The 23,853-nt window shown below is 48.3% G+C and overlaps 1 protein-coding gene across 3 annotated transcripts in view; it reads left to right on the plus strand.

The window, feature by feature from the left end:
* The first annotated feature begins 126 nt into the window (after positions 1-126).
* LOC118007349 (E3 ubiquitin-protein ligase RNF144A) overlaps positions 127-23,853 on the plus strand; it is a 184,252-nt gene continuing 160,525 nt past the window's right edge. For 2 of the 3 annotated variants that reach the window (XM_035000398.1, XM_035000394.1), the window contains exon 1: positions 127-247. The gene's annotated coding sequence lies outside the window, so the exon portion shown is untranslated. Of the gene's footprint in view, positions 248-623; positions 645-23,853 lie in introns of those variants that run through there. The other variant, XM_035000397.1, reaches the window with a different exon arrangement.

The raw sequence follows: 23,853 nt of genomic DNA on the forward strand, positions 1-23,853 counted from the left end.
CAGGGGGCGCTGCGCGGCGGGCGGGGGCGCGGGCCGAGCCTGGGCGCCCGCGTCTTTGTGCCGCTCGCCGCCGCCCTCTCCCCCGCCCGCGTGCGCCCCGCTGGAGGCCGGCTGGCGACAAAGGGCGGCTCCGGCGCGCGCGGGCGCGGGCGCGGGAGGGCGCCCCCGCACGCGGCCCGCACACCCGGCCTGGGCGCAGCGCTCGATCGCGAGCGGCGGCCCCGGAGCCCCGGCCGCGCGGGACCAGGTGGGTGGCGCGCGTCGCTTTGTGTGGCGTCGCGGGAGCGGGCGCGGCCGACGGGGACGGGGGGATGTGGCCGCGCGGGGCGGGCCCGGCGGGGTCCCGGGCGCTGGGGTCGGGGGGGGGCGCGCCGGCTCCCCGCCGAGGGCGCCACCCCGGCCCGGCCCCTCGGCGGCCCCAGCGCCTGGGCCACTTGGGAAGCTCGGGTCCCGCGCCGGGGGCCGCTCCGCAGGGCCGCGTCCCTGACGCCCCGGCCGAGCGGGCGGGGGCGTCTCCCGGGCGGGGGGCGGACGCAGGCGGCGCGCCGCGGGGTCCGGCGAGCCCGAACCGCCCGGGCGCGGGAGGCGGCGGAAGGTCAGGCCGGGGGGTCAGGTCCCCCCGCTTCGCGCATCCGCGCACTTGGGTGAGCGCGGCCGCTGCCCTCCCTCGGAGCCCTGCGCTGCTGGGGTCTCGGCCTCCCGCCCTCCCGGCGGTGGCTCCCCATTCCCGGCTCCGTCCTGAGCGCCCAGCCCTGGTCACGGGCACGAAGGGGCTCCTTTCCGTACCCTGATGATCTCCACAGGCAGGTCTGGGATGGTCACTTCAGAAGTTCTCTGCCTTTCTGTCTAGTTTATAAAAAAAAATCTCCAACAAATCCCCTGTGCTTGTCTTGGGGCAGGCGGAAGTCTGGGTAACGGAAAAGGGTTAGAGAGAGCCCCCCGAGAATAGCCGGAGTGGGGGCTGCTGCCCTGGGCGGGGGCGTCTGGCCCCCGCACTAGGAAGACCTCTGACTTGGACCTATTGCAATGGACAGTTCTGGCAAGGAAGCTCTTTCCTGGGAGTGCGGCCTGGGGATGGGTAAGGACAGAGTCTAGTGAATGGGGGGGGTGGGGGGTGCCCCCCGGGGAGAGATCAGCCAGCGGAGGAGCCCTGTTCTGAAGTCAAGGGCAGGGCACAAAGTAAGTTGATGCAGACGCCTGTGGAGCTGGAGTCCCCGGGGGGAGGGAGAGGAGGGTCAGGGCTGCTTTGTGAGGGAGGGCTCTTGAGTCAAAGCTGGAAGGTGGGGCAGGTGGGAGGGAACTGCCTGGCCCTGCAAGGGGGTGGGAACACAAAGTGTGTGCAGTTGTGGGACCTTTCCCATGGGACTGAGCTTCCCTTCCCCCGTCCTGAGATGAGGGACCTGGTCCCTTGTGGTTTTCTAGTGACTTTATAATTTTTGTTTTTATTATTTTGTAAAGAGTATAAAGGAAATTTGAGTGGAGAGGTCAGATGGGGACAAATCGTGGTCTTTGAACTGCAGGCTGACATCGGTCTTGATCTGGTGGCAGTGGGAGCCCTTGATAGTTTTGGAGGAGGAGGAGGAGGAGGAGAGTGAGTGAGCTGAACCTGGCTTTGTGTCAGGAAGGGGATGTTGTGCAGTGTGCTGAGTGCTACCTCTAGAATCTGACCCCCTTCCCCCACTGCCCACCTACTGGGATGTGAGCTTCCCTCCTGTACCACTTATTAGAGGTCAGACATGGCTTGCAGACCTCAGGAGAAAATGGGATGCAAATAACCTAATTTTAATGGGATGGGAATTTTCCAGATCCAGCACAATTGGAGTTTGGAAGTTGCGTGTTTAAAGGGGCCCTGATTCTAATGCGAGTAGCCCAGGGGAACTGAGGAACAAGTGGCGAACTGGAATGCTGGGGGCGGAGCTGCAACCAAGAGTGCATAACGTGGGCACCCACAGGCTGTGCACGGATGGGGGATTGAAAACTGGAAGAGCACGTTGAGATGCGTCTGTTTTATAAGCATATTCAGTGCCCTGGGTTTGATAGTGTGTCATTCCTGCATCCGGATCCGCACTAGAGGACCGTGCTTCTCTTGTGGACTTGGTGTGGTTTGGGACTTGGAAGGCACCCCACACGCTCTTCAGTTGAAGCTGCTGACGTTTAGCGGGTGAACTTGGGGCTCAGCCAGAAGCTGGGAGCCACGTCGCTTGTTTTTCCCACTGTGGTTCATAATTTGGCCCTGCCTTCTTTTGTTCAAATTTCTCTTCTTGAGAGCCTTTCTCTGTGGTGGTGGAGACAGCAGGAGGCCTGTCCTTGCAGACTGAGAATCACAGAGCTAGATGGTCACTGCAGATTCCTAGCCCAGCTGCTCACTGGGACTTGGAGAGAGGTCAGGGACCCCAGCCTGGGGACCCCCCCTCCCCCAGCCCACGGGGCTGTGGCTCACCTGGGCCTGGCATCAGCGATCCCGACTGCCCACTGTTCTTTCTCTTGCTCTTTGCTTGGGCTAGGGAGAAGGGGGACTTGTCAGCTGCTCTGGGGATCTGGTGGTCTGAAGCCACTCAGGGGGATACTGAGGCCTCAGACGCTAACAGGGCATCTGACCAAGCAAGGACCACCCGTGCCCCTGGATCTCTGGGTGTGGCATGTCAGAGGGAGCCAAGAGGCTATGAACAGAATGGATTGCTTCCAAGGAAGACAGAGCCTCTCCATGTTCACTTGGGTAGCTTCCTATCTTGGAGATCCAAGAACTAAGTTGAAGGTGCCTTTCCTTAGGACTAGGAAAGTCATTTGAGGTAATCATTCTCAGGACCAGCATCCTCTGTCCTTTGTTTCTGCGTTGCTGACACACATGAATAGCTTTTCTTAATTAGATGAAGAAATTAAATTGCAGCAACTGTTCACATACCTGCTGGGGATTAGTCTGGAAGGACAGAGATTGTACAACCTTCTGACCCAGCTATGTGACTGAGGGCAAGGTCTTAACCTTCTCACCTGGCCCCAGTTCCTTCCACTATAAAACTCAGGTGTTGGCTGAGATTATTTCCAAGATCCAAAAATAATAATGTGCTGCCTTAAAGGGGTTTTCCAGGAGGACTATTGCAGGGTAATCACCAAACACAACCAATTTTAAGGATTTTTCGAGAAGAATGTCTTCGCCTACAAAGGACAGTTGAGAGCTAGGCTTTGGAGGGGGTGGTTCTTGGTGATGAGAGTGTCCATCTTCCTTCACTCCTGGAATCTAAAACCTGAATTGGAACGTATTTCCTCAGTGGCCTGGACTCTGAGAGTAGGGCTTCCTCTGAGGAGCAAGTTGAAAGGCGGATGTGATGTTACAAGGAAAAATCAGTTCCCTGGATGGCGGAAACTGGTGTGTCAGCCAACATTTTGGAGTTCACCTAGTGTTTGCCCAGGAGAGAGAGGGAACTGTAGATACCAGGCACGTAGCAGGCCCTGTCACCGGGTGCTGACGGGGCCCTGGCTGTGGACCCAGTTCTCAGACAGCCCTCCACGACGGGCCCCGCTCCTGTCCCCACCTGGCAGAGGACGGAGGTGCAGCAGAGAGTGGTTGGGTTGTCCAAAGCCATGCACATGGTAAATATTGAAGCCTGCCTGGGACTCCGAGAAGGATATATTCTGTGACCTTGGGGCGGCCACAGTCTGGGGGTGGAAGCCAGGGCATTGACAGACTATTGTAACAGTGGGGTTTGGCGTGCAGGGTGCAGCGGGCCATGGTTGCAGCCGGTGATGCCAGGGACTTGAAGGATGAGTCCCCGTTGGCTGGGCCACTTTGGAGGGTCAAGGTCAGATTCTGAGCCTGGGAACAGCAAGCAATGGCCGGGGTGGGCTGGGAGCTTAGAGCCAGCTGCGCTGCCAGGGTCCTGTTCTCAAGGAGGCTAGCTTCTCTGAACGCTCTTCAAACCAAGATTCCCGGGTGTAGACAGTTGCTTTCGTGGCTGGTGTCTTCTAGAAGGTCATGCCAGTGTGGGATTTTCCTTGTTTCATTTTGGAACCTCTGTCCCTCCATTTCCCTCCCCTCCCCCTCCCCCCCAGGTCTGCATGCTGGAGGAGATTTGGTTCAGAGAAGGTGAGCAGAACCACAGGCAGCAGCTGTTGTTTTTACAACCCAGGAACCTGTCCTCTTGTCTTCAGGGTGCCTTGAGTGAGGCTGCTGTGATTTCCCCGGCCTGCAGCAGCCTGTGGCCTGCAGTTGAGAGCCTCGGAGCTGGGAGTCAGCCCCAGCGGAGGACGGGGCAGCTGCAGGCTCCCGTAGCTTCTGCCCCAACTGGTACAGCTCTGTGGGCGGGCCTGCGCCCAGACCCAGTAGAACAGAGGGGAGCGTCCAGATCCACAGAGCGCGTATTGACTGTGTCTCTCGTAGGGTTGTTGGTTAAACAGAGTCTGTCCTCAGAATGCCTCCCACCTAGATGATTTTCCTGGGACCTTCTTTGGCTGCCAGAGGGTCAGTTTCCAAGCAGTTCTTCGGAGCAGGGCATGTGTGACTTTGGGGGAGGCAGCATTTTAAGGTTCTCTGGGGGGAGGTGGGCCCATGCAGGCTGCATTGAACATGGGGAGAATGCCTTCCAGACTTCCACTGGCCTCCTGCTGGCCTGTGGACAGTGAGGAGCCCTTCCTCTGGGACTGTGTTAACCGGCTGCTGACGGGCTGTGAGTCTTCCTCCTTGCCCTCAGTGGCTGGCTTGTCTGCAGGCTGTCCTGCCTCCCATCCTTTGCCGTCCCCCATCAGGCTTGCCTGCATCCCCTGTAGGAAAGGCAGCCTGCTGGTCAGAGAGGCTGGCCCTCTCCCCTGGCTTGTGGCTGGTGGGAAATGTCCCCTTCCCGGAGACGTGCAGACCTCTGCGTTAGGCACCCTCTTCTTCCTCGAGGTAAAACGTTCTCTTAAACACGTGTTCTGAAGCCAGAATCAACACAGGTATTTTTGACTATCTTGGGAAGCTTTGTGTCGATTCCACTGGGGTCCCTCATCATCTCTCCATGGACCTCTTGGCCCTTTGCTGCTGGGACACCCTCAGCTACCCCCATTGCTTGTTGAGTAATGAGTGTGCCTCTTGTGTGAGCCTTTGGGATTCTTCACTGTGTGGCCCCAGCCCATCTCTCCGGGGCGGTTCTCCCGGCAGCCTCCAGATGGGGGCCCTGGGGCGTCCTTCTGCCATCTCCGCGTGCCCCCTTCCTAGCGGTCCTTCAGGGCTCAGAACACGTATTGCCTTCTTCTCAAAGCTGTAGAATCATTAACGTGGGGATTGGGGGGTGGTCTACTCCCCAGGTACTGGCATCTTGCGCTGGGACCACAGAGGTGTGGAACACAGGCTGGGACGGCAGGCCTCGGCCCGGCCAGCCCCTTCCCTCCCAACCCTGGCTTGCTGTCTCCTGTCTGCAGGCCGAAATGTTCGCTCTTCCAGGGGCTTCCATAGCAACTTTTCCTTCACAACCTGTGATTGCACTTAAAACTCTCTCGTCTAATTTTAGTGATTTATGTAACCATTTGATTTCCTCTGCTAAATCATAAGCCCTACAAGGGTAAGAATCTACTCATTTTTGCATTCCCTTAGTGTGTATCATGCACTTTCTAAGTGCATTTTTGTTAAGTGATTGAATACAAGATCGAGAAACGTGGCTCACGAGGGAAATGAAGAAATGGGATTTGAGTTTACGTTTTGTGCTCGTGTGATCTGAGCAAATCGAGGGTTCTCTCTGGGAGGTGAGTCCACTGAGCAGCGCATCTCAGGACTGTAAGAAGCTGAACGCAGAACTCATGGGAGTGTCGGTTTGGGTTGGAGGATGAAGGCCGGGGCATGCAGCCCTGTGGGTCAGGGATGCAGGGTGGAAGGCCTTGCCAGTCCTGGGTCCCATGGCAGCAGACCACATCAGTTCCCGTGTCAGACGGGAGCTTTGTGTGGGCTGCCTGGAGGCGGCCGTGTAGCCTGAGGAGCTCTGTGATGCTGGGCAGGATGAGGCAGAAGCGGGCCTCGCTCTGCGGGTGTGCACAAGGACCACAGTGTGCGACTCCGAATGTGTGTTATGGGAACTCTGGAGACGGGCGTGGACGAGCGTAGACTTGGAGGGCAGGATAGCGTGGAAGAGGCAGCTCCGTGCTGGCATGCCAGGAGGCCCGAGATGTGGGGCCAAGTGGGATTTGTCCTTGAGCATATTGAGTCTGGGCTGGTGGTCAGGCCCTCCGGGGCTGGAGAGGGAGGTGGGCTCCATCAGCCTTATCAGTTTGGATCTTTCTACTGGGAGACTGAGGTGCTCGGGGTTCCTAGAAAGAGTGTTTGTCAGGTAAATGCACTATGGGCCATTGATTCACGTGGTTCTCCCCACAGAGGAACTGAAGCACATCAGCTGCGAAGATCCTGGAGCGTGTGCGTGGATTAATTTGTAGTATCCAGTGTATTCTCTGTTTCTCGAGTGCCTTACGCTCTCCTTTGGTCTGTGGTTCCAGTTTCCATTCAAAAGCATCACACAGGGTGTGTGTTCCAGAAGAAGCTTTGCCTCGGGAAGTGTGAAGGCTTGCGGACACCCCGGGGGCCCCTGTTTGTGAAACAAACAGTCCCAGAAAGTAATTTTTCCTGACGCCCCTGTTGCGCCACAGTACTTCTCGGGATCACACACGGCGGTGCTCGGTAGTCCTAGGACAGTGGAATAGAAAGAGCTTCCAGAAGACTTTCAGAGCCAGCGCCCCAGGATGGGAATTTATTGGCTAAAACCGTGTCTCCTTCTTCCTAATCGCTTGGCAGGCGCGGCGGTCCCAGTGCCTGGTGTGGATGAGACAGAGCTGGTGCTCTGCTGAGATCACAGTCACTTCTTTCTTCTTTCTGTCTCAATGAAGCGTTAGCCACAGGCCCTGGGAACCGACAGTGTGGTTCCCGTGGGAGGCCAGTGGCGTGGCAGATAGGGCCGGATGTAGCAGAGAAAAGAAGAGAAAAGGTATCTGTATTCCCTCAGCTTGTGGGACCCTAAGAAAACACCTGTGTGTCGGGTGTAGTCTCCTCCTCCCAGGCTTGGGCCCTGACGTCTTCCTGACTCCCCTCTGTCTGCGTGGGCAGGGGCAGCCTCTGCACCCAGTTGGGTGTCCCCCCAAACCTCGTCCCCTGTGTGATGTGTGAGGAGGTGGGGCCTTTGGGAGGCACTTAGGTCATGAGTGGGGAGCGCTCATGAATGGATCGGTGTCCTAATAAACAGACCCCAGAGAACCCCCTGGCCCCTCTTGCCGTGAGGACACAGCGAGTGGATGGGTGGCTGAACCAGGCAGCAGGCTCTCACCAGACACCGAGTCTGCCAGCACCCTGGTCTGGGACTTCCAGCCTCCACAACTGTACAAATGAATGTTGTTGACAAGCCACCCAGCCTCTGGGACGGTGACTGTGGTAGTTCGAGTGAACGAACGTGGGCAGCAGGGCCTAGTGACTGGTTCTCCCGGAGTTGGGCCTGCCCTGTCGTCAAAGACCCTAAGGAGGTTACATTCACGGATTCAGGGGGCTAGGAGGCCAGCATATCTTTTGGGGACACAGCGGGACGCGTAACACATTAATGGTATGTCTTCGTACGATCCCGTGTGTTTGACTCATGAGCAAGGACTTAGAGCATCGGGTTCGTGTTTCCTCCGTGGCGGCGGGAGGGGGATACGCAGTGAGGGCGGCTGCTCTGGGCTGCTCACGAGCACCAGGTTCTGCTCTGTGGCTCTGTTGTCCTCGGTGTGTCGCCGTCCGCCCTCCTGCTGGGCGCCCTGGGGTCCGGATGGCTCAGCAGCGCTGCCAGCTCCCTTCCCTGTTGAGGTGGCGAGAGAGGTGGGGGGAGTTCGGCTACGTCTGTCCTTTCAGAGAAGAACAGGCTTTCCGGCAAGCACCATGGCTGCCTCTGTGCGGGTCCTGGTGAACCGGGCTGCCCGGGGAAGCGAGAGGCCGCGGGGGCCCGGACGACCGTCCTTGAGCCCGAAGCCCGCTGCCCGGTGTGGTGCGTGCCCAGACCGTGCGGTCGGGAATTGCCCTTGCTGGTCTCACCTGCTCTTCTTCGAAAGGGAGGAGCTCTTACAGGCCGCGGTCCGGACCAGTGTGCACATGGCTTACGTGGTCTTGGGGTCTTGTCAGTGTAGCCTAAGTGCATCCAAACCTTCCCTGGGCAGTTGTAGTTTCGGGTGCGGCGAGGGGCGGGACGTCACCGCCCTGTCCTGTCCATCTCTGTGCCCCTGAGCCACTGGCCCGGTGCCTGGCACGGAGTAGGTGCTCCGGAAATATTTGCTGGACTTCATAGGCCTCTTTTCCCTCCGAAGACCCTCGAGTCCAGAAGCAGTCTCACCCGTTCCTCCATTCCTTCTTTTGTTCTTTCGCCCGGTCATCTGGCAGACCTCCTTGGTTCCAAGCAGATGAAGGGATACGCAGTGAGGGCGAGGACAAGGAGCGAGGGAGGGAAGGGGGCTGGGGAGGCCTTTCCAGAACGAGACGGGCTACGGTGTTCCGCAATCTCCAGGCTTTCTCCGGCGGACCAGCTCGGGACCAGCTTGGGCTGTGTCCTGCCGGCCTGGCAGAGAAGGCTGCTCTCTAGAAGATTGGGTTTATCCGGGGAAGGCAGGACCTCTCCGGGTGTGGCAGAAGCCAACCTGAGCAGACGGGCAGAGGGGGAGAGCAGGGGGGCTGGACTGTCTAGCCGGTCGCCACTGGCTCAGGGCTCCTGAGCCCTTGCCCAGTGACCAGCCGCAAAGGAGCTGGACTGTGTGTGTAGAAAGCACACCCAGTTTCCAAGATCTCGTGTGAAATGCAGACTGTAAACGCAAAATATCTCAGTCATAACTTTTATATCGATTGCATGTTGACGTGATCTTCTTTATTTAAATAAATGTTACTAACATTAATTTCCTGCTTATTTTTACTTTTTAAGAAAATGTGGCAGGGCCTCCTGGGTTGCACTGTTGGTTAAGCTTCCTTCCGACTCTTGGTTTCGGCTCAGGTCATGATCTCAGGGTCGTGAGATCGAGCCCTGTGTCGGGCTCCCTGCTACTGGGGAATCTGCTTGAGATTCTCTGTCTCTCTCTGCTCCTCCCCCTACTCTCTCTCTCTCTCAAATAAATAAATAAATCTTTAAAAAAAGTGCCAGAAAATGTAAAATCACAGATGCGGCTCACATTATATCTCCTTGCTGTATCTATTTCCTTGTCATAGTGCTGGTCTGGAGGGACTACGCCCAGCATGGTTCTTTGGGGGTTCACAGGGCTTTCGAGGAGCTGCGCCCCTGTGTAGAGGGCCCGTGTGGGCGTGAGCATGCTGGGACTGGGGTCATCCACCGGTGGGCCGCCCAGTAGCGTGTCTGGTACTGATTCGGGCCGTGTTCTCATTGTCACTCCACTGACAGTGTCTGGAGTTTAGCCCTGGATGCTTGAGATTCCTGCCTGGTGTGGCCCATTTGTGCACCCTCTTCTCTGTAGCCTGTATTATTCAGGGTTGACTCTTCAAGGGACTGAGCTCAATTCAGTATCCATTCAGATGCAAATATCCTTGGACTGTGTTTTTTTTCAGTGTATAAAATGAGGAGGTTGGATTGGACAAACGTTACATTTTGATCTTTTGAAATTTGCCTTGACTCTCAACTTGGTATTGGGTTAATTGCTACAGGTCCTCCCAATTTTACCCCCTGTGGTCCCCCTGTCTCTCTCCCAGCCCCCGCTGTGATTTTCCCCATACAGTGGCACTCTCCTCTCTGGCCTAACGGGATCAAGTCAAGTGCACCCCCCACATGTCCCACAGGTTCGGGAGCAGTGAAGGCTGGTGGAGAGAGTGCCTTGCTCGTTGAACCCCTGCTTTCATAGCTGCTCTGTGTTTTCTCCTGCATCTTGGAAGCCTGTGGCTTTTGCTGGCCGGTTCCATTCTCTGTCCTGTTGTCCCTGGCTGGCTGCATTTCCGGCTGTCAACTGACATGCCCCCGTGGTCTAGGGCATCCCAGGGTACCCCTTGCCCCCGCATCACCTGCTTTTTCCTGCATCCCTGCTGCCTTCTCCGCTGGGCATCCTGCCCGTCCCCCTCCTGCCACTTCCTGGGAGCTCTATGTGGCCCCCTCAGGCCTCATGGTGTCCCTGAGCTGCTCTGGCATTTTTGTGGATGACGTGATGTGGAGACAGCATCCTTTTACTCGCCGGACACAGCAGGCACCGAGCCTCCGGCCTATGAGCTTTGCAAAATGAATTATTTTTAAATCTTGGAGACCAGTATTAACTCCAAAGTGTTAAAAAAAAAAAAACAAAAAACCGCAAAATTGATGTTGACACACTTGTCCTATTTTGTCAACAAAATATAACTGCCATTTAGTCAAGAGAAACTCAAGGCACAATTTTATAGAAATTATGTTTAACCTGAAGTGAGAGTACTATTTACTGGGAAGTAGAACATCCCTGACCTAGGTACTGCCCTCCATGCTTCTGTCCTCTTTCCAGTTCTCCTGGGCGGTGGAGCGGAGGCTCAGACATCCGTGTTTATTTGCCACACTTTCTTGGGGTGCACTGTGGCAGGCTGGGCTTCCTGGAGGAAGGGCATGTCTTACTCCTGTTCCCAGCACAGGACCTGGTACACTCAGCTTCAGGGTGTTAAACTTTTAAATCAACTCAATCCATTTAAAAAAAAAAAAAAAAAGGACCTTCAGATCTGCCTGAAGGTTTATGCATTCTTCTTTCTGAAACACCCCCATAGGGTGGTTTTTAAGCCCAATGGCATCTATAAGCGGATCCCAAATGGCAAACACCCTTAACTGAGCTGCTAACAAGAATAATCATCTGGAAGCTGCAAACATAGTTCGTACGATTTTAGTTTAAATTATATATGGACCTTTCCTTGTATGGATTCTCTGTGTGTTATCTATACCATACTGTTTTATCTAGAAGTCAGTCTAGTTACAATATAACTACCATTATGTGACAATACATACTTTGGTTAGTAAGAAAGATTTTTCTCGGTAAACACAAAATTGTTATTGAAAAGAATTTCTAAGAGGAATTAGGTAAAAGGAACATTGGCTAATATGATGGCTAATATGATGAACTGGGCTCTGGCGGAGCAGGAAGCGGGTAAGCGTAAATCATATTGGCTCAGCAGAATGAATGCATTTCTAGGCCTACATGGGGCTGGGGTGAGGGGGAAGGATGGTTTCGGGATAAATGCTTGATTTCTACTTGCAACCATAAATACTTTGGACAGTTGCACTTTGGGGAATCTAGCTCAAGGAAGTGATACTGAATGTGGGGAAAAAGAAGGAAATCTTTATGCACAAATGCTTCTCGTGTGTGTGTGTGTGTGTGTTTAAATAGCAGTCCCAAATGGAAAACATCTAAGTATGGTTAAGTAAATATCCTGCTCTAATTAGATAAGATTTTTGAAGATTGTGGACATGGGAAAATGCTTATAATATATCACGAAGCGAAAACAACTGTGAGACCCAGTTGCCATGTACCATGTGGTTTGAACCTGGAAAATATGCTGAGGAAAGGGATCATAAATAGTAAGGATTGGATTGTGGCGTTTTCTATTTTTGATTTTTTTTTTGTTTTTTTAGAGAGGGACAGAGAGAGAGAGAGAGAGAGGGAGAAAAAGGAGGGGCAGAGGGAGGGGGAGAGAGAAACTCTTAAGCAGGCTCTTGGCCCAGCTCAGAGCCCGATGTGGGACTCACTCCCTTGACCCTGAGACCATAACCTGAGCTGAGATCAAAAGTCAGATGTTTAACTGACTGAGCCACCCCGGCGCCCCTACTTTTGATTTTTAAATTGTGGTTATATTTTACAGTGAAATAAATGATTTTGGTTTTAAAATTTATTTAATTGTAGATTTTGCCTACCAACACACACACGTTTTATTACTTCATACACAACAAAGATGTCTTTCAACAGATAAATTAACTGTATCTCCAATGGTTTGCTGCCGTGGGCTCGAAGAGGAATGGGTAATGAACAAGGAGAAAGCTTCTGTTATTGATAGATGAAGCAAGGCATCCACACTCCCACATTTTTCCTGCAGGGCACTCTTTCAGGGTGGTTTTATGTCACAGCTCTGCACATCTGACCACAGGCAGTTACCATCCGGAGTGTGACCATGTGGCCCGCGGAGCACCTTTCAGCTCAGCAGTTGTGGTCCCGACTTGAGGGCAGGGTCGCAAGACTGCAGGGCTAGGGGCTCTGAATCCTGCTCCAGACTTCAGATCCCACTAGGCCTTCTGCAGAGACCTTGAGCCTCTCTGTAAACTTCCCATATTATTCATCTAAAAAGTGAGAACAGTACTCGGATTACTATCTTTTGGGGCCTTCTGCAAGGATTAAATAAATTGTGAATAAGAAAACTTAGAGAAACCGTGGAAGGCCCGTCCAGAAGGCAGATTCACAAGTGTGAGACCTGAGGAAGGTGTGAGACGCGAGGAAGTGGGGAGCGCTGCTTGCTGTACCCCAATTCCCTCTGGAAAACACTTCCTGGTTGAATAAAACACTGCCCTTCTGGTCTTCAAAAACAGGAACCATTAGACCTCTCAAGGCTGCTACTCTAGCTTTTCAACTAAAACAAGGACAGCCTAAGTGAAATAAAGCCGCATTTCCTCCGTTCCCTATTTTTCCTCTTTTAATTGTTGTTTTGTTATATGTTTTCAGTGATGATGCTAGTGAACTTGGCATTGCTGGTAGACGCAGGACATCTGTACCCATCTTACCCTTCACGATTTTAGCCTGACTAGATGTTTATCAACTTTATGGATCTTTCGAAGAACCAGCCCCTGATTTTGTTGTTCTTCTCTATTGTTTTCCTGTTTATGATTTCATTGATTTCTGCACCAGTTTGTTGTGTCTTTTTTTCTGCTTGCTTTGGGCTTAAATTGCTTTTCTGTCATTTCCCAAAGAGGCAGCTTGAAAGGCTGACTTTAGATCTTTCTGCTTTTCTAATCTATGCATTTAATGTTACAGATTTCCCTGTAAGCACTGCCTTTGCTACATGGTACTCATTTGGTAAGTTTTATTTTTATTTTCATTCAGTTCAAAATGTTTTTTATTTTTATTTTTTGAGACTTCTTCCTTGCCCCAAATGTTATCTAAAAGTGTGCTGTTCAATCTCCAGATATTTGGGGATGTTCCAATTTTCTGTCATTGACTTGTAATTTAGTACCATTGTGATGTGAAAGCAGAGCTTATGTGATTTCGATTTTGTTTTTTTATTTGTTAAGGTGGGTTTTATGGCCCAGAATGTTTCCTGTTAGCTGGAGGAAAGTATATTGTTGTTGTTGGATAGAATATTCTTTTTTTTTTTTGAAGATTTTATTTATTTATTCATGAGAGATAGAGAGAGAGAGAGAAAGGCAGAGGCAGAGGGAGAAGCAGGCTCCCCGCGGAGCAGGGAGCCCAATGCGGGACTCGATCCCAGGACCCTGGGATCATGACCTGAGCTGAAGGCAGACGCTTAACCGACTGAGCCACCCAGGCGTCCCTGGATAGAATATTCTATGTGTCAGATAAATCAAGTTGATTGTTAGTGCTGCTTTGGTCGACTATGTCTTGACTGGTTTTCTGCCTGCTGGATCTGTCAGTTTCTGAAAGGAGTGGTGGTGTCCAGCTATGATTGTGGATTTGTGTATTTCTTCCTGCATGTCTGTCAGTTTTTGCTTCTGTGTTTTGATGCTCTGTTGTTAGTTGCATATACATTTAGTGTTATTATGTCTTGGAGAACAGACCCCTGTATCCTTATGTAATGTCCCTCTTTATCGACACTGATTTTACTTGTTCTGAAGTTGGCTTTGTCTGAAATTAATATAGCTACTCTAGCTTTCTTTGGATTAGCATTAGCATGTTATATCCTTCTCCACCCCTTTACTTTTAAAAAGAGCCTTTTTATTTACAGTGGATTTCTTTAAACAACGTAGAGTTGAGTCTTGCTTTTTTATCCACCTTGGAAATCTCTGTCTTTTAACTTTTATCCAGTATATTCAGACTGTTCACATTTAAAGTGATTGCTGATGTAGTTGGATTAATATCTACTGTGTTTGTAATTGTTTAAGATTTTATTTTTATTTATTTTAAGATTTTGTTTTATTTATTTTTTAAAAGACTTATTTAAGAGAGAGAGTATGAGTGGGGGAGAGGGGCAGAGGGAGAGGGAGAAGCCAACTTCCCACTGAGCAGGGAGCCTGACTCGGAGCTCAATCCCAGGACTCTACACCCAGTGTGGAACTCGAACTTAACAACTCTGAGATCAAGAGTCACATGCTCTACCACTGACCCAGCCAGGTACACCTAAAGATTTTATTTTTATGTAAGAGATCAAGAGTCACAGGTTCCACCCACTGAGCCAGCTAGGTGCCCTGTAATTGTTTTTAGTCATTACATCTGTTCTTTTTTCCCCTTCTTTTACTGACTTCTTTGCTTCTGAATATTGTATATAATTCCTTTTCCTCTCCTCTGTTAACATATCAGTTATACTAATTTCTAACATTTTTTGGTAGTTGCCCTAGAGTTTGCAATATATGTTTGGTAAGTAAACTAAGCCCACTTTCAAATAATACTGTGCCACTTGATATGTAATAACGTTATCTTATAACAATATTGCCAGGTCTTCTCTCCATTCCCTTATGACTTTGCTCATTCCTCTTATCCATGTGCTATAATTACCTAGTACATTGCTGTTATTACTGTTCAAACAATTCTTTTACATCAGTTAGAAATAAGAAAAATAAAGTATTTTATTTTAAAAAATACCCATTTATTTATTTATAATAATCTCTACATCTAATATGGGGCTTGAACTCATGACTTCAAGATCAAAAGTCTCATGCTCTTCCAACTGAGGCAGCCAAGCACCCCCAAAATATTTTATTTTAACTTCATTTATTCCTTCTCTCTCTTCCTGTGTTTATGTTGTTCTGTGTTTTTGGCATATCACTTTCTTTCTCTCTGAAGAACTTTTTAACATTTCTTGTGGGGCAGAACAGCTGGTAACATGCTGCCTCAGTCTTTGCTTATCTGAGAGTGTTTTTTTTTTGTCTCACTTTTGAAGGATAGTTTTGCTGGAAATAGAATTTTACGTTGGTATTTTTCTTTCAGTGGTTTAAATATTTCACTCTGCTCTCTTCTTGCTTGTATGGTTTCTGAAGAAAAGTCAGACCTGATTCTTATTCTTGCTCCTCTCTTGGTATAGCATTTCTCCCTGTCTCTGGCTTTTGTCAAGAATTTCACTCTGTCTTTGATTTTTGCAATTGACGTTGATATTACTTGGTGTGCTTTTTTTTTTTTTTTTTTGGTATTTATTCTACTTTATGTTCTCTGAGCTTCCTGAATCCATAGTTTGGTGTCTGTCATTTATTTTGGTATATTCTCAACCATTCTCACTTCAATTTTTTTTTTTTTTTTTTGCCCTGTTCTCTCTTCTCCTTCTAGTATTCCCATTTTGTATGTGTTATATAGTTTGAAATTATCCTACAGTTCTTGGATGTTCTGTTCTGTTTGTCTTTTTTTTCCTCTTTTTTTTCTGTTTGTATTTTAGTTGGGAATTTCTGTTGAACTCTCTTCAGGCTCGCTGCTTTTTCTGTCTGCTGTGCTCTATCTACTGGTGAGCCTGACAAAGGCATTCTTCATTCTTTTTTTTTTTTTCCTCTTTTTAAAGATTTTATTTATTTATTTGAGAGAGAGAATGAGAGAGAGAGAGAGCATGAGAGGGGGAGGGTCAGAGGGAGAAGCAGACTCCCTGTTGAGCAGGGAGCCCAATGCGGGACTCGATCCCAGGACTCCAGGATCATGACCTGAGCCGAAGGCAGCCGCTTAACCAACTGAGCCACCCAGGCGCCCTGGCATTCTTCATTCTTTAGCAGGGTTTTTATTCTACCATTTCCTTTGGTTCTTTCTTTAAGATTCCATCTCTCTGCTGATATAACCCGTGTGCTCTTGCATTTTGTCTACTTTTTCCATTAGCGCCTTTAGCACATTCATCATGATTATTGTAAATTGCCTGATAATTCCAATATCTGTGTCCTCTCTGAGTTTTGTTGTGGTGCTTGCTGTCCTTTCAGATTCTGATTTTTCTTGCCTTTTGGCATGCTTTGTGGGTTTTCCATTGTTGTTGGTATTTGGTGTAGGAACTACGGTAAAGGGCCTTTAGGGTGAGGTTTTAGGTTAATCTGGCTAGGAGCTGAATTGTGTTCATTGTGTGCTGAAGCTGTAGGTGCCAGAGGCTTCAGTTCCTCTAGGGTCCTGTTTTCATCTGCCCTGTGGTCTTTGGGGTTTTCTCCTTGTTGAGTTGTCCCAGTTCATGGGCGGTAAGTTGAGGGGCAGGGGAACATTCTGTACTCTCAGGATGAATGCTCTGTCTCCCAGGAGGCCTGTGTACCCAGCCCTCTCCAGGGTTTCTGAGCTATTTTGTCCCTCCTTCGGTGAGCTAATGAGGATGTAGGGCTGGAGTCAGGTCATTGCCCTTCCTCAGGTTAGGGGAGGCCTGCAGGATGAGTCTGTGTCATGTGGACCACTCCAGGCATCCTTCATTTGGTTACTTTTCCCTTGGCCTAAACTGGGAATGGGATTTTCTTAGCTCTTTGCTGTGAGAACCTGGTGGGATTCCCCGGGAGCAGGACATGTCAAACCCATGAAAATGTTGTGGCTCCCTCAAGACTGTGGCTCCTAGAGGTTTCTTTTTCACTCTTCAGCTAGTTCAGACTCAGCCTCCAGCAATTCATGAAAATTACCATGCAGTTGTTTCTATAAGCTGTGGCCCCGGTAGATTCTCCTGGTGAGCAGATCTTGGCTGTGACTCTCTTTGTCTCACCTCTCTCCAGATTTCGGGGGTTGGTTTGCCCTGTGACCCATTTTCTAATGGTGGACAGAAGTGCTGTGTTGTTGGTTTGTCCAGCCTTTTCTTGGGAGGATGTGACCAACAGCTTCCCCACGTCGTACTTGTTGGAGCTGAAACCTCATGCTCCCACCCTCAGAGTTTTATACCCACATGTGCTCTTCTTCCTTGCTGTTGTTTGTTCATTTACAAGCCCTGTGGAGGCCTGGCCGTGGTAGTGGACACAGGCTCTCGCTGCAATGTGAAGCTGGACAATTTTGTGCGTGTGGGCTTTGACTTTCTAACCTATAAGTTAAATGTAATGAGCCCTCTATTCCCTTCCAGCTTTGGCTCCAACATTCTGTTTCTTCTAGATGACTTATGATACCTTGCAAGATATTCTGCTGTGGTTTTGTGTTCAAAATTCTCAGTTGCCTGATAACCTTTGCACTATTAAGCAGAAAATGATTATCTGGATAATCTTTGCATGGATTGTTTTCATTTCTCTGTCATCTATGGGCCATGATATAATTGGTTTACAGATGTTAAGCCTTCAAATATTTTTGAAAAAAAAAAAAAAAACTACAATGAATGACTTGGATAGAATATTTCCAGGAAATATTTGATTTAAATGTTAGTTTTTAAAAATGAAGTACAAAAGAAGCCAGACACAAAGGGTCACTTACTGTGTTATCCCATTTATATGAAATATCCAGAATAGGTAAAACCATAGAGATGGAATGCAGAATGCTGGTTGCCAGGAACTGGGCGGTGGGGGTTGGGGTAGAGAATCCCTGTTTAATGGGTGATGTGTATTATTTTGGGATGATGGAGCTGTTTTGGAACTGGAGGTGCTGATTGTACAACATTGTGAATGTAGTAAATGCCCACTGAATCATTCACTTTAAAATGGTTAATTTTATGTTATGTGAATTTCACTTCAATAAAAAATATGTAGTACATTAAAAATTCAAAAATCTAGCAGTACAAAAACTTTTATAGTGCAAAGCAATTCTTTCTCCTGCCCCTGGCCTTTAGCCTCGAATCCATTTCTTACATATACTTGCCTGCCAGCCCCCCTCACCTCCTTTTGTAAATGGGAAATACTGAGTACTGCTTTTTGCTACTTAATCTGGAGATTTTTTTCCTTATCAGCACATAAAAGCTACCTTATTCCTTTTCAAACTGTAGTCAAAGGAATTATTTTCTATGTTCTTCTTTTTTTCCTTCAGTAATGAATGCCTCGACTCTAACAAGCTTCTTCTTTTGTGCCTAACTCGGTATCCAGGTTGGGTAAATCAGTCTGCTCTTTGTGTGAGCAGGTTTAAAGCTAAGAAGCAGCTTCATTTTTATGAGTCATTTCTCAGAATCATGAGTGATGGTTGAATTAGCCAAATGCCTTTTATCACAACAAGAGAATTAAAAAAACAACTCATTTAATTAATTGATAGTCAATGAGCTAATGAATTTGTTCCATAGCTAATTTCACAAATGTCTTCATTATTGGAGAAAGTATTTTATTTTCTCCTGGAGAAGACAAGTGTGGAATAACTCACTGCAGGGCAGCTCTGAGGGGATGCCTGTGGGGCCCTCTGTCCCCCAGCATGCAGGACTGTTAGTGTACAATGAATGCCTGCAGACAGAGATGGCTTTCTTGAAGCCAGACAAGACCTCTATTCATACTAAAGTCAAACAAATCACATATGCGAAAACCTCCACTCATCTTGGCTGCTCAGGCTGAAATGCATAGAACTGTGTTAATTTTGGGAATAGTAACTTGCATGTTGGGCAGCAGCTAAAAGAAATTCTCAACTTGGAAATTGGAAGATTGGGGAGAAGCAGAAGGATTGCCTTTGGGTTCCTTTTGTGTCTGTGTATAAGGAGCTGTAGGTAAGTGGGGGGCTTTTTCTTCATGAGCACAGTTCTGTGCTGATGACTAGTTGGCACCAAGTCTAAAAGTGCATTCATCATGGAGAGGAGAGAGAGAGACAAGGAGGAGAAGGATGAGCTTCCACTGACTAATTCCTGTAGCAGGCCCCACACCGAGGATTTGCTTCAGGGACCTGAGAATGCAAAGCAATGGGGCCTTTTTGTGGGGTTTTAATTCGGAATTGCAGTTATGTTATACTTAATGTGATCTTTTGTGAGGCCAAACAAAAATAATTTTTTTTTTTCCTCAATGTGTATTTTCCCATGGGCAGTATTCTACATCAGAAATCTTTAGCTCAAAAAAAAAATGTCTTTAGATCTAAAAATTTAGTTATAAATGCAGAAATAAAAAAAAATGTTCAGTTAGGAATAAAATGAAAAGTAATATTCCCTTTAGTCTAAAGTGATTATCAATGGGTTTTCCCTTTTTCTACATTCTTCTAGAAAAATTATGTGTGAGTGTATTACTTAAATTTATGTTCACAAATTGGATTGTTGTATAAATTATCTTATACTATGTCTTCTTATTTGCTGTTATGTCGTAGACATCTCTCCATACCAATCTGTGCTGGTCTGGCTCATTCTTGACTTGCATGGATGACACCGTATTATTTATTGACCTTGTCCCTCTTGATGGGCATTTAAGTAGCTTTCCAGTGTTTGCTCTTGCAAAGAATACTACCAAGAATATGTTTTTACAGACATAGGAAATATTTTAGTCAGTCTGTCTGTAGAATAAATCGGGTGGCACGTGTGGGTCAAAAGTGTGCGTGCTTTTTTAATATGTATTTTTAAAGATTTATTTATTTATTTGAGAGAGAGAGAGAGAGAGAGTAAGGGGATGGGCAAAGGGAGAGAATCTCAAGCAGGCTCCATGCCCAGTGAAGAGCCCAACTTGGGGCTTGATCCCACGACCCTGAGATCATGACCTGAGCCGAAATCAAGAGTCAGATGCTTCACCAGCTGAGCCACTCAGGCGCCCCTGCATATTTTATATTTGGATCTATTTTTAAATCATTTTAAAAATGGCACCCATTGTTATACTCCTAAAACAATAAATGAAAATTCCTATTACACCATACTCAACAATATTGAGTTTTTATCCAGCAGTGTTGAATTTTTAATCATTGCTGGTCTGATGGCATCTTTTTTCTTCTTTAGTTTTGAGGTTTGCTTTGAAAGGCCTTTCCCCTCCTGGGTTATAAATAATTTAGTCTTTTTTTTTTTTTTTTTTTTTCTGGTAAAGTTGTAGTTTTACCTTTAGGCATTGGTAGGAAACAAGCTTGATTTTTTTCCCACTTGTAGCCTTTGTCCCAACACTAGTTAATGAAGACCTGGTCTTTCTCCAATTGTTTGGAGACACCACAAAGAAGTATTTATCTGCATAGCAGACATGGAGTGGTAGAGGGTGGAGGCAGGAGCTCTGCTCTGAACCGACTCGAGCTGCCCCTGACCGGCTGTCTGGCCGCGGACCAGGGCTTGACGTGTCTTCTCTGGCATGAGTGCAGATCTTGTGTGCGGCGACTATGTTCTTGCCAATGCTGCACCTGCCACCAGGTCTGCGAACATATTTATCAGGGTGGGGTTGATACCTCTTTCTCCTCCTTGCTGCTTCTAGACTGTTTTTCCTCTTCCTCCCTAAACATGCCCTGCTCCCTTGAGACAGGAGCGCCAGACTTTCCCATCCCTGTTCCCTCCTTTGAGTCTTCTGCTTGACCCCACCTCCTCCCCCCCACCCCCGCCCCAGCCCTCCTCTGTGCCCACGGAGGATTTTACCAACAAATCCACTGTCTTCCTTCCCTTCCCGTTACTGCTTTTGCCATTTGTCCATCTACACAGAAGATCATTCTGAAACTAGGATCCCGTTTCTCCCTGGATCTCCTTTCCGGTCATCTTGTCTTGTGTCTTATGTCAGCTGCCCATTCCCAGAGGGATGCCTGCTGATTCTGACATCTGGACATCCAGTGCCCACTCTGATCACCATCCTCCCTGAGCGCAGCTAGTCCTTTGGCACCTGGTCTTCAGAAATAGATGTCCCCACTGAGGCTGTCAGCCCTCTTTCCTTCTCAGTGTTCACTGCCCCCTTATGGTCTCACTCCCTTTCTTTCTGGAAAGTGGTCCTTTCTCCTCCTTCCATGGTTACCTGGAAAAAGCCAGCTTTGGCTAAAATGAGGTTTTCTGCTACTGTGTCCTTGACCCTGAGCTGCTGCTAGGGGTATGGTGCTGGGGGTGAGGATGTTCATCCTGGTCCCCTGCTGCTCTGTTTCTGACCACAGTGCTCCCTCAGCAGGTCCAGCAGTCCTGATGTTTATCTGAGTGTACATATGTATGTATATATAATATCTGAGTGTGTGTTTATATGTATGTATATGATACCTGAGTGTATATATGTAATACCTGAGTGTATGTACATATAATATGAATGTATGTATAAGTGTGTGTGTATAATACCTGAGTGCATGTATGTAATATCTGAGTGTATGTATAAATGTGTGTATATAATACCTGAGTGCATATATGTAATATCTGAGTGCATGTATTTATGAGTGTATGTAATATCTGAGTGCGTATGTGTATATATATAATATCTGAGTGTATATATGCATATGTACATATAACACATTTCTAAAGGTTTTGAATGCTTATCCCTAATCCTAATTTTTTTAGTGATTCCAGCTGTTCTTTGGTGAATTACTTTGACAGGGAATAAAACTATACATAACTCACTAACAGGACCCATTTATGTATTGATGCACATACAATTGGTGAAAGAAATAAATGAGTAGAATAACTTTTTTTTTTTTAAGATTTTATTTATTTGACAGAGAGAGAGACAAGGAGAGAGGGAACACAAACGGGGAGTGGGAGAGGGAGAAGCAGGCTTCCCGCGGAGCAGGGAGCCCAATGCGGGGCTCGATCCCAGGACCCTGGGATCATGACCTGAGCCGAAGGCAGACGCCTAACGACCGAACCACCCAGGCGCCCTAGAATAACTTTTTTTTAAATTCTATTTTATTATGTTATGTTAGTCATCATACATTACATCATTGGTTTTTGATGTAGTGATCCATGATTCATTGTTTGCATATAACACCCAGTGCTCCATGCAGAACGTGCCCTCTTTAATACCCATCACCAGGCTAACCCATCCTTCCCCCCTACCCTCTAGAACCCTCAGTTTGTTTCTCAGAGTCCATAGTCTCTCATGGTTCGTCTCCACCTCCGATTTCCCCCCCTTCATTTTTCCCTTCCTACTATTTTTTTTTTTCTAACATATAATGTATTATTTGTTTCAGAGGTACAGATCTGTGATTCAACAGTCTTACACAATTCACAGCAGTCACCATAGCATATACCCTCCCCAGTGTCTATCACCCAGCCACCCCATCCCTCCCACCCCCTTCACTCCAGCAACCCCCAGTTTGTTTCCTGAGATTAAGAATTCCTCCTGTCGGTGAGATCATATGATACTTGCCTTTCTCTGATTGACTTATTTCACTCAGCATAATACCCTCCAGTTCCATCCACGTCATTGCAAATGGCAAGATTTCATTTTTTTAATGGCTGCATAATATTCCATTGTATATCTATACCACATCTTCTTTATCCAGAGTAGAATAACTTCTTTAATGCATACTTTTGCACCAGATTGGCTTTCTCAGGTTATCCCAAACAACTGAGTCCTTTGTTCATAATTTGGTGTAATGTCTGTGTATATAAAGGAGTGAATTAATGAAATTATATTGAAATGAAATTGAAATTACCATAGGGGCATACTGTTATGAAATGAGAAGACTCATCCCATGCGTTAGTATCATTTTTGCTTCACATGACAAACTACTTCAAGTGGCAGAAACTACTAAAAGCAGTTTTTTCTTTAAGCACTTAAAGGTTAACGTATGGATATGAAGACTCTTACAAAGTCTGAACTCCTTGAGAGCAAGGTCACATTCCACCGATTTTTTTTTTTTAATTTTATTTATTTATTTTAGAGATTGAGGGCAGAGGGAGAGAGAGAATCTCAAGCAGACTCCCTGCTGAGCATGGAGCCTGATGTGGGACTCGATCTCAGGACCCTGAGATCATGACCTGAGCTGAAATCAAGAGTCAGATGCTTGAACTGACTGAGCCACCCAGGCACCAACATCCCATCCATTTTTAAGTCTTTTTTTTTTTTTTTTTGTAGTAAACTCTACCCCCAATATGGGGCTTGAACTCACGATCCTGAGATCAAGGAGGAGCTTTTCAAGAGTTGCATGCTTCTCCGACTGAGCCAGCCAGGCGCCCCACATTCCATCCATTTTTGTATCACTCCTACCCAGTATCTCAGCAGATGGTAGGAGTGCAGAGAAGGTTGATAGCTGAGTACTTACCATTGGCGTTTGGGCTCCACCAGCAATCTGTGCATTCCTGGTGCTCTGCAGAACCGTGCACTAACAATAGCAGGGCTTGTGGGGAAATGTCAGGACAGGGACTGACCATTCCCACTCCCTGCAGTTTTGTAGGCAGGCCTGTGCTAAGACCAGTGCCTGGTACCCGGGCCAGTGAACTGTGGCTGGAGGCTGCCGCAGCTCAGACTCCACATGGACGGGAAAGGCACTGCGGGAAACGCTGCCGCACTTTACTTCCCGCCTGGTTGTCGGGCTGGGGCACCGCACGTGCGGGCAGCTCCCTGGCCGTGGGGCTCCGGAAAGGTGGGCTCAGGGACCTTTGCAACCCGCCAACAGCCTGAAAGCCACACGGGCTCACAGCACGCCCCTCTGGGTGGAGAGATCTGCAGGCAGCCTCCCTTTATACATCTTTTTAAAAGGCAGCTAGAAAAATCTCCTGTTGCCAGTGCACCAGCTGAGCAGAGAGCTTTTCTTTCCTGCTGAAGATCATAATTCTGTCTACTGGCTCTTCTTACTTGGGAAAAGTGGCAGAAGCAGGTAGTAAGAGAGACTGTACTGTATTGTGTTTTGTTGGAAGGGTCTGAATTTATTGCCAAGTAAAGGCAGAGAATATTGCCAAGTAATGGCAAATGCGGATCAGGTTTTCTGGAGTCAGTATCTTGATGTGTCAAGACCGAGGAGGTGCAGCTTTCCACAGGTGGAGAGGCTGGCTCTGTGCCAGAGCCAGGCAGTGCTGGGGGCCGGCGAACGCTCAGCCTTCAG

The sequence above is a fragment of the Mirounga leonina genome, unplaced genomic scaffold (assembly GCF_011800145.1).
Source record: "Mirounga leonina isolate KUSES-001 unplaced genomic scaffold, KU_Mleo_1.0 Mir_118, whole genome shotgun sequence".
In the NCBI taxonomy this organism is placed as follows: domain Eukaryota; kingdom Metazoa; phylum Chordata; class Mammalia; order Carnivora; family Phocidae; genus Mirounga; species Mirounga leonina.